Below are 9,589 nucleotides of genomic sequence, written 5' to 3'. Positions count from 1 at the left end.
CAATTTTGGCCAGATTGAATGATTGGGCATATTTTTCCAATGATGTTCTGAGTGGAACAAAACACAGAGTAGGCAGAGAGTAGGAATTAACTTGATTGGGATTTTATCAGCTGAGAATGGCAAAGCAAAAATGGCAAGGGAGTTGAAGACTTAATGTAAGAAAGTGATGGTTATGATGGACCAAGGAATTTAAGCTGGATAAGGGGGGAATTGAGGACATGAGCAATGCAATGGGCAGTCACAATATAGTAGAGCCAACAGATTACAACTCCAGGTGTGGTTGAATAGTTGTTGCAGTCAAGGTATCAGAAGGTATTTCTTCACAAACATTTATTTTTGATCCTGCACGTACCATGCTATACAAAGGGCAACTACACTTGGAGTCCATTATTTTCTAGTTCAACTACATCCAGACTCATTTTTGTCCCAGTTTTAAAATTCTCTCTTTCTCCTTTGTACCACTACCAACCATAATAATTAATTGTTGAGGTAGCAGAATATTTGAAAATAGATAGTGCTGATATTTCCAGCTGGATTTATTCCTGGTATTTGCCTTTATTCTTGGATCCAAGAATAGAAACCTACTCAATGTAACTCAAATACATTTCAAAAATGGAAATTATAATAATAATAAAGCTTACAGAAAATAAATTAAGTAAAGACAGGTATCATGAAAACAGTGTCTAGAAAAATAGGAACTGAAGTCATACTCTCCACCTTTAAGACCAGGGTTACTTAGACTATCTCATCTCTGCTAGTCTATAATTTTGTTCTCTGTGGTCTGAGATATACAGAATACATTTGTAATTCCATGGCTGCCACCTCTAGGACTCCATGTCTCTATAGTTGTAGGACCCATGACCATCTAACTAGCTTGTGTGTGTGTGTGGTTATTTAAATATGAGAAGAATCTGATTGGTTCAGCTTAGCCTTTGGTTTGGATCAGGTATGTACTACTGGCCCAATCAGCTGTGTCTAGGGCAGGGTGGTGGAAATTATATGCCCGTTCCTTCAGCAGTTCAATTAAGGTACAATTGGTTGAGCTAATTTTCTCCAATAATTTGGCCATTTAACTCACATCCATTGACACCTACAACTGGATTAATTAGCCTCTACTCCAAATCAGCTCCTTGTTGTTTTGGTACACATACACCACTTTCCTAGTTACCTCCAAGTTATCCTTAAGTGCTTTGTTACCTTTGCCTCTTTTATCTAGTTAATTGTTTGTTTGTTCCAAATTGATACCTTTTATTCTCTTCCATTTATCACCAATTTAATGTAGGCTCTGTGATGATTAGTTTTATTTTTCCACTATGATAAGCTATAGTACCAAGTACTCAATCAAACACTACTCTAGAGGGATTAGTATAGATATTTTGTGGTGTGATTAATATCTATGATCAATTGAAAATGAGGTCATCCAATTAGTCGAAAGGATGATCTTTAAAAGCATTCATTGAGATTTCCCCAAGGAAAAAAGAAATTCCACTAGTGGACTACAGCACCAGCTCTTGCCCTAGAGTTTCCAGTCTGCTAAATATATACACATACACACACACACACACACACACACACACACATACATGATCTATATCTATATATAAAACATGATCTATATATTTACTATATATATGTATTTGGCAGTATTGGCATTTGGCAGGATGGAAAAAATATATATATACACACCATATTGGAGATACATGATACACACACATACCATACACAGACACATACATCCTACTGGTTCATTTTTCTCTGGTAGAATCCTGACTGATACAGTTCCTTTTACCAGAGTCTATTGAAAAAAGTTTTTAAAAATATTGTTCTTTTTTCTTGTTTATATTTCTGTGTATATAACTATATTTTTAACCTGCATGGATGAGCAGAGACAGGCATATATTAATTGGAAGAATTTCAAAAGTAATAAGAGTTAAAATTACACATCTGACAATTTAAATAAGATTGTATACTAAAACATGAGGCTTTATCCTTAGATTTGGACAAGAAAGAAACAAAAAAATCTTTCCAAATTTCTTTAAAATAAAATGAAACAAGCCTAAAGACTTAAGACTATAGAATTTATTCTACAGGTCTAGAAAAGATATCCCTTCTATACATGATAGTTATGAGGTTTTCTGTTTAAAGGTAATAAGAATATATGGAGAGAAAAAAAGAGATTTCAGTTTGACTTTTCAGGCCTGAACCTCAAAAGCACTGCCACTTGGTAACTGACCAATGTTTTGGAAATACGCCGCGAGGAATGGAGTAGCTCAGGAAAATAAGAAATTGTGTCATGCTTCTCTTGAGATATTAGCAAGGGGCTCCAAGCTTCTAGGGAAGCCCTGAAAGCAGCTACTTCTAAAATGGTAAAGACTCATTGGTAGGGGGCATCCAAGCAGGTGGGCCTGGAACAGAGTCCTGGTTATTCATAGTTATCATGCAGGACCCCAGAAGAGTCAATCTGCCCTGAGGGCACAGATAGATAGACAGGAACCTAGATCAATATGGTTGAGGGTTTGCGGCTCAAGGCCAGGGATAAATGACCAGGACCACAGAGTATAGCAGTGGGTACTAGCATATAATCTTTAACCACCCCCACCCTCACCCAAAAGAGCCAGGTAGAACCAATTTCAGCTTATCAATTAGTCAGTCAGTTTTCAGACAAGACAGACCCCTCAATTATCATAACTTGTGTGGTTCCTGAAGATCCCTGGGATGTGAGAACCCCATTTTCTATTAAGTCCCCAAAGTCATTTAAACATTACTTCTTCTACCATATAGTCAGATTCTATTTTGCAGAGGAACAGGAGGAGGAAGGGGAAATCAGAAAGAGCTTTCTTAAAGGGTCTTAGTGTTTACATCGGTAGATTATTTCTATGATTACATTGGACTAAATTTCTTAGATTGGGCTAAATCTGGTTCACATACAGTTTTATTTCTACCTTCATTTCAGCTCTCATCACACCCTACTTTGTTGGGATTGTTTACACCTGTGCATCTCTCCCTCAAGACATGAGAATACAAATAACAATCATATTGTATTCACTTTTATATCCCCTAAGGCACCCACCACAATTTATGGTAAATAGCCATTGTTTAGTTTGAATTGAAGTCTCAAGGGCAAAAGTAGATCAGTGAATCAACACAACAGCTCAATGTGGTATGGCTACTAATGTCAGGATAGGAATTGTCTGTGCTCTGTCCTGGTGTTAAGTAGGCTGGAGTGGTCAGTTAAGGTGAGTTGAAGGGAGAAGGCCCCAAGAGGGAATTAGGTTTTATCATGATCTGCTATTGAAGCATAAAACTGGGCTCTTTACAAAATCCCCCAAATTTTAATTCTATCCTTTATGGCCTAGCTAAAATAGTGTGAACTGTAAAGGGACCACTGAAATATTATCTGTGCCATTCATTTAACTGTTTTATAATATCTAACATCCTTTGAACCCCTTTGTGTTCCAATTGAACTCATTATTATTAATTGATTTTTCACTTGACTGAGCATTTTCAGCTCAACTAAATTATGAGCTCTTTGAGGACAAAATATTGGCATCTCTTCATATTCCCCTAAGGCTTTCATATATTAGACATTTAAAGATATTGTTTGGTTAATAAATAATTTATGTCCTGGTGACAGGAACAAATCTAACTATGCAATTGTCCTGAAACAGTACCCGAGAAAAAGCAGATCTAGATTTTTGTCTTGAAATTTATGATAAACAGCAACCAGGAATTGCCTCTTGCAATTTAGTGTATTACAAGAGAAAAAAGGAAAAAAACAAATGAGAGAACATAGCACAAATGCACTTTTGATATATGAAAACATATGAATGTTGTAATTTCAGTATTTCTGAAGAATATGGTTTTGTGATTAATCCACATGCTTAGAATTTCAATGAAGGAATGCCAACACAATACTCTATTACAGACAAAAAAAAAATATATCAATGTTACTGGCATTTTCTATCTTTGGAAGTTCAGCCAAACTCATCATCTCCTCACTGGAAAAGAGAAATAGGCAGAGGCTGAGTTGATGAGGAGATACAGTCCAGTGCTAGCAAGATTCATGATTCTACTCATGTGGGGAGGACAGTGGTAGGGGAGATACGGGGGAAATGGAGAGATTATGAGTTAGATGTAAGAGAAGAAAAAATTAGAACCTTTTGCCTGTATGTCGTGGGTTCACAATGCCACTGAGCAAATCTGAAGACCTGCTTTGAATTCAACTTGAGCTCCAAACTTGACAGCATATTAATAACTTGTAAATGGCTGATGAAAGTATTACCTGATGTGATTTTTTTATAGGCATTTCCTGGATTAGTTCACTAATTGTTGAGGTGGCATGGTGGAATTAGTAATTGAACATGACATTGCTATAAAGTGATATTAAAAACATTGCAGTGGCTATTGTCAGGTGAATTGAGTGAGCATTTCTTGTTATGTCAAAGGATAAATTTAAAGGTAATAAGAAAATAACTTTGTCAACAGATTCAAAATGCTTGGGGCAGAATTCTTTATCTGACAGAGTAAGATAGATAAGGCATTGGAACTTACTTGTTTGAGTATTCTCTATAAGCTTAAACCTTAATCGGTACTTATAAATGTATTCTAATTAAAAATGCTTTCTGTGAGTGAACATGCAGGAGAATGTGTTCAGTCTGAAGGAGAGCAAAATGGCTGCCTTTCCAAAAGGATCTTCTTTATTACCTGCTAACTTGCCTGAAATGATATTATTAGAGCCATTTATTTGAATTAGGATACTGGTTCCAGAAGGCAGCTCCAAAAACATACTATGTTGTCTTAAAGTATGTGTCCTATGCTCTTATACCGACATGTAATTTTGGATGTGGAAGAAGGAAAAATGGCTCCCAGGAAGCCCCTTATTAGGTCAGGCCCCACGCCTGGCATTCTGGATCATAAGAAAGAGTATTTTGAAGAGCAGAGCTACGTCTTCCCCATCCTGAACACCTTGATGCCAATATGCCAGCCCATATATGTAGACATTGAGCGAGAAATAATTATTGAGTGAGGGGTTTTATTTAGCCTTATCACAACCAGAAGAGGGAAATATTGTTTTTAATCTTTCTGAGCCTCTCCAATGTGGTAGAAATAATATAAGCTATTTGAGATCATACAACTGATAAGTGGTTAGAGCCAGGGTCACACAAGGCCCACATATGCCACCATAATGCTGCTACATGAGAAAGGTTGAAATATTTTACTTCTATCACTTTTGTAATGTGGAAAAATTAATGACCACAAGTGTTAAGTGATACATGCAATGACACAAGCTACACGATGCTTTGCAAAAGTAGCTGAATCAGGTAAAATCTCCTCTTACCATGAACAGCCACCTAAAGGCACAGCTCTTTCACATTGTGTGTCCATGGATCACTGTTTCTGGAATAAACCTTATAGATTATTTACCCAGGAGTTCTCAGTTTCCCTTCCCTTCCCCATCTAATCCGTTAGGAATCTACCTCCAAAATAGTATATCACAAATTCACCAGTTTATCATTCTATCCAATGCTACTGCACTAATCCAGGCTATTGGTCCTATACCTAGAATACTGCTTCAGGTTCCTAATTACTCCCCATGATTCTTTCTCCCTAGCCCCACTCCTTCCCCAAGCCTCTTGAGGTAGCAGCACCAATGATATCTCTAACATGGAAACCAAGTCACACCACTCCCCTGCTCAGACTCCCCCTGTGGCCTCCCATGGTCTACAATGGCCATGTGTGATCTGGCTCTGACTACTTCTTGCACCTCACATATCCTACAAGTTTCCCCTTGTCACTCTACCCTAGCCATTTCAGCTTTCCTACATTTAAAAAACATGCCAAATATGTTCCTGTCTCAGGGACTTTTCTCTTATTCCCCTCTCTGTGGACTGCTCTTTCCTCAGATCTTCACGTGGCTCATTCCCTGTTCATTCAGGTCTTTGTTCAATGTTACCTCTCAGAGAACCCTCCCCTGACCACCATATCCCAGTGACCCTACTCACCCTACCATATCCCCACTTTCACCCCTTATTGTGCTCCGTGTCTCTTCAGAACTCATCTCCACTTAAAATTAACATACATATATATTCATTTATTTGGTACATTATTTTTATAATACCTGTGAAAATAGTGACCTTGTCTGTCTTGTGCATTGTTGTACCCTCAGGGCCCAGAACAGTGCATGACATAATGAATAAATATTTGTTCAATTAATAAGTACCCTTTATGAGGGAGAAGGCTCAGTGAGATTTCTGCAAAAAGGGAGCTTCTTCAGTCTACCCATGAGGTAGAAGTGGGATGGCCAGATAGAACATAAATAGGGACAGAAATAAGGTTCAATTTCATCTTGAAAAATCATAAAAATGGGCCCCAGAGATGTCCACTAATTTTCCCAGTATCATACAAATGGTCAATGGCAGAACTCAAATTTCCAGTGTTATATCCACTCCCCTATACAGTGTTGACATAGTCTCAGATTTTAGAATAAAGATTAAAATGTTCCTGGGATAATCTCTTGTTAGAACAAAATTCTACTTTTTTGCATTTTTTTAAATGGGAAATTTTGTGATTGATAATGAGCATTAGTGGAGAGGACAGAAGTGTCTGCAGATAGGAAGGGTTAGCCAATCCTACCCTAGTCTACACCTGCCACATTTCCAGAAACTCACTCTTGGGGCATTTATTCCCTTCACTCCCAGTAAGCTTGTTTCCACCTTATCCTTAAAACAGTCCTTATAAAGATGGGAATTTTCTGTAATACCTAGTGTGGTGTTTAATATTAAATCAGACCTCTGGATCTTGTGTCTGGTTGGCCTAGGGCTGACCATTGAAGGTTATTGTTTGACTCCTAGAGTGATTAACTCCTCAATGCCATACACTCCAGTTGCCAGAAATAGACTTTTATTTTATACCTATATCCTTGATTTGCTCTTGCAAGTTCCTGTCTGGGGCCAGATGGCTTTTTCATCCCAAGTGTCTGAGACTCTAGGGACAACCTCCCAGATGACAGCCACTTCTAACACTCTCTGTCTACCTGTAGTAACAATATACCACAATTTATAATATAAACGTAAATTATAGGCTCCAGTCCACTGAACTGTTTACATATATAGATTCTACATGTCTCCCCAGCATCTGTTCATACCTACTTAGGGTGATATAGAGCTAGCACCTAATTGGTTCCTTCCTTCATTCCCCCCACCCCTACCTTGCCACATCTTCCCCAATCCATCTGGGTTGCTGTACTGAGTTCTGTGCCATATGCCTATGAACTGAAAAAAAAAAAAAAAATATCCTGAATTAAATGTGACAATACCAATCCTATTTTAAAAGGATACAAGTTATCGTTTATTGAGAGCTAAGTATGTGGCAAAGTGCTTAGCTGTTTATTAGCACTCTCTTATTTTGTCCAAACAGGTTTATGATATTAATACAATAATTGTCCCTCATTTTCAGATATATAATGGGTATAGAACGATTAACTTTATGAGCAGAAACAATGAGGACTTATAGGAAAGAAATTGTTTCTTTAAATGTCAGGATCTAGGAAATGAAAGCTGATTTGTAATGTTATGGAAAAAAGTTATAAAAGCATTAAAAATGTGCTGATAATAATGATATAGTGATAACAGTTAAAATAGATGGAACAGATGTTTTTAAGAAACTCCCTTTTATTTATGAGAAAATTAATTTTGAGGAGTTCATGGAATGAAGGGGAGTTTAGTTCCAAAACCACTCCTATCTCCCAGTCTAGCATTTTTCACACTATATTACACTGCTTTGTAATCAATCTGTACTAGGTAGTTAGTATTTAAAAAATTGTGAATAAATAGATTTGTTTTCTCCCCAGGTGGGCCCAGATGCCTTCTCAGGACTCCTCCCAGGCTTCCTCCAGCCAACAGCTCCAGACACTCACACTTGGCCTCTCCCAGCTCCAAGAGCTGGATTGGACACACCCAGTCTACAGTGCTCATTTAGCAGAAGTTTTTTTTTTTTTTTTAATGAGTATCTGCATCATAAAACATTTATAAACTGTAGAGCATTTTGTACATTCTATTATTCCCTAATGAAGCCAATTTTTCCACATACCATCTATGCATACAAAGTTGTTAGGTAGACAAAAGTCACAGTCACTAGCCAAGACTTACATTCTAAATGTCTACTATAGGTAGGCAGAGAGCAATGGTAGAGGATCGGCTCCCATTTGGCAGGCTTGTCTCAATAAATTTTCAGAAAAAAAAATGCACACAGTTAGATGGTATATGAAGAGTACATACTTTTTAAACTGTAGAACCAGTTACTAGCTGTTGTAAGCTAAAAAATAAAGTCTTAAGACCCCTGCTGACTGAACAGATCCCCTCTTGGCCAAAGGGACCCCAGAAAAACCTTCAAACAGAATTCCCAGCCATGATGGAAAGGGGGGTCAGACATAGCTAGCTCCTTATACCCGCTTCCTTTTGTAATTTAGACACAGCAGTAGTGAGACACACGGCAGGCGGCCGGGAGGCGCGCTGGGACCTCTCAAGCCGGGTTTCTTACCACCCAGCAGACGCTGTGCGGGGAGCAGAAGTCCTTCCTCAGCCGCCTACGCCAGGCGGAAGAGCTGCAGTTGGACTGGGCTGAGACCGGGGCCTACCTCATTGACTGTGACCTCACCTACTTCGGACCCATACTGAACTTCCTCTGTTATGGCAAGCTGGTGCTGGTCAAGGACATGGCCGAGGACGGGGTCCTGGAGGAAACGGAGTTCTACAACGTCAGCCTGCTGATCCACATCAGCAAAGACCGGATGGAAGAGAAGGACTACCCCGTCACCCAGGTCCCACCCAAGCATGCGTACTGCGCGCTGCGGTGCCAGGAGGGGGAGCTCGCGCAGGTGGTCTGCACTACGTCTGACGGCTGGCGCTTCCAGCAGCTGGTGAGCATCAGCGCCTCCCACAGGTACGGCGGGGAGGATCAGGCAGCCTTCCTGTGCCTGGTGTCCAAGGAGCTCTACAGTTCCCCACACGGGCTGAGCTCTGAGTCCAGCCGCAAAACCAAGAGCACCGAGAAGCTGGAGGAGGAGGTGGAGGTGGAACAGGTGCAGGTGGAGACAGATACCCAGGAGAAAGCCGCCATCTCAGGATCCCGCTAACCCTTCCTGCCTCCCACCACCGCCTCCTCCGCCTCCTGCCGGAGGTTCCCATCTGTAGCCTCTCAGACCTGAGGCCGAGCTTGCAGTAAGGTCTTCTTCTCAGCTCCTCGCCCTCCCACAGAGCTGCCGCCCCTCCTCTTACAAGCCAGAGGCACCCGGATGTGAGGCCCCAGATCACCTCCAAGGACTTGAGGTACCCATCTGAAATCCTTAATTTTTGTTTCACGGGGTGGGCTCCCGGCCCAAGATGGAAGTAGTGCTCTCCCCGCTGCCACCTCTGTCTGCACCTGTGGGCTATGATATACGCCTGCCTCCGGGGGCAGGCGGGAGGCGCACTGGGACCTTTCAAGGCCCTGAGGTGGGCCCTGGGACCCCTGGGCAGAGCCATCTGCCCCTGGCAAAAGTGTGGCACTGTCCAGCTGTGTCTCCCAGGCCCCCATGTTCCCTCCCTGAGGT

General features: G+C 40.4%; 1 pseudogene; it reads left to right on the top strand.

Annotated features, from left to right (window-relative positions):
• Nucleotides 1-9,338, top strand: part of LOC105822173 — a 15,893-nt pseudogene extending 6,555 nt beyond the window's left edge.
• The last annotated feature ends 251 nt before the right edge of the window (nucleotides 9,339-9,589 follow it).

This window comes from Propithecus coquereli, unplaced genomic scaffold (assembly GCF_000956105.1).
Source record: "Propithecus coquereli isolate 6110/MARCELLA unplaced genomic scaffold, Pcoq_1.0 Scaffold6, whole genome shotgun sequence".
NCBI classification, from domain to species: domain Eukaryota; kingdom Metazoa; phylum Chordata; class Mammalia; order Primates; family Indriidae; genus Propithecus; species Propithecus coquereli.
The sequence above is the reverse complement of the archived record's forward strand: the minus strand, read 5'-3'. Positions and strand labels throughout refer to the sequence as shown.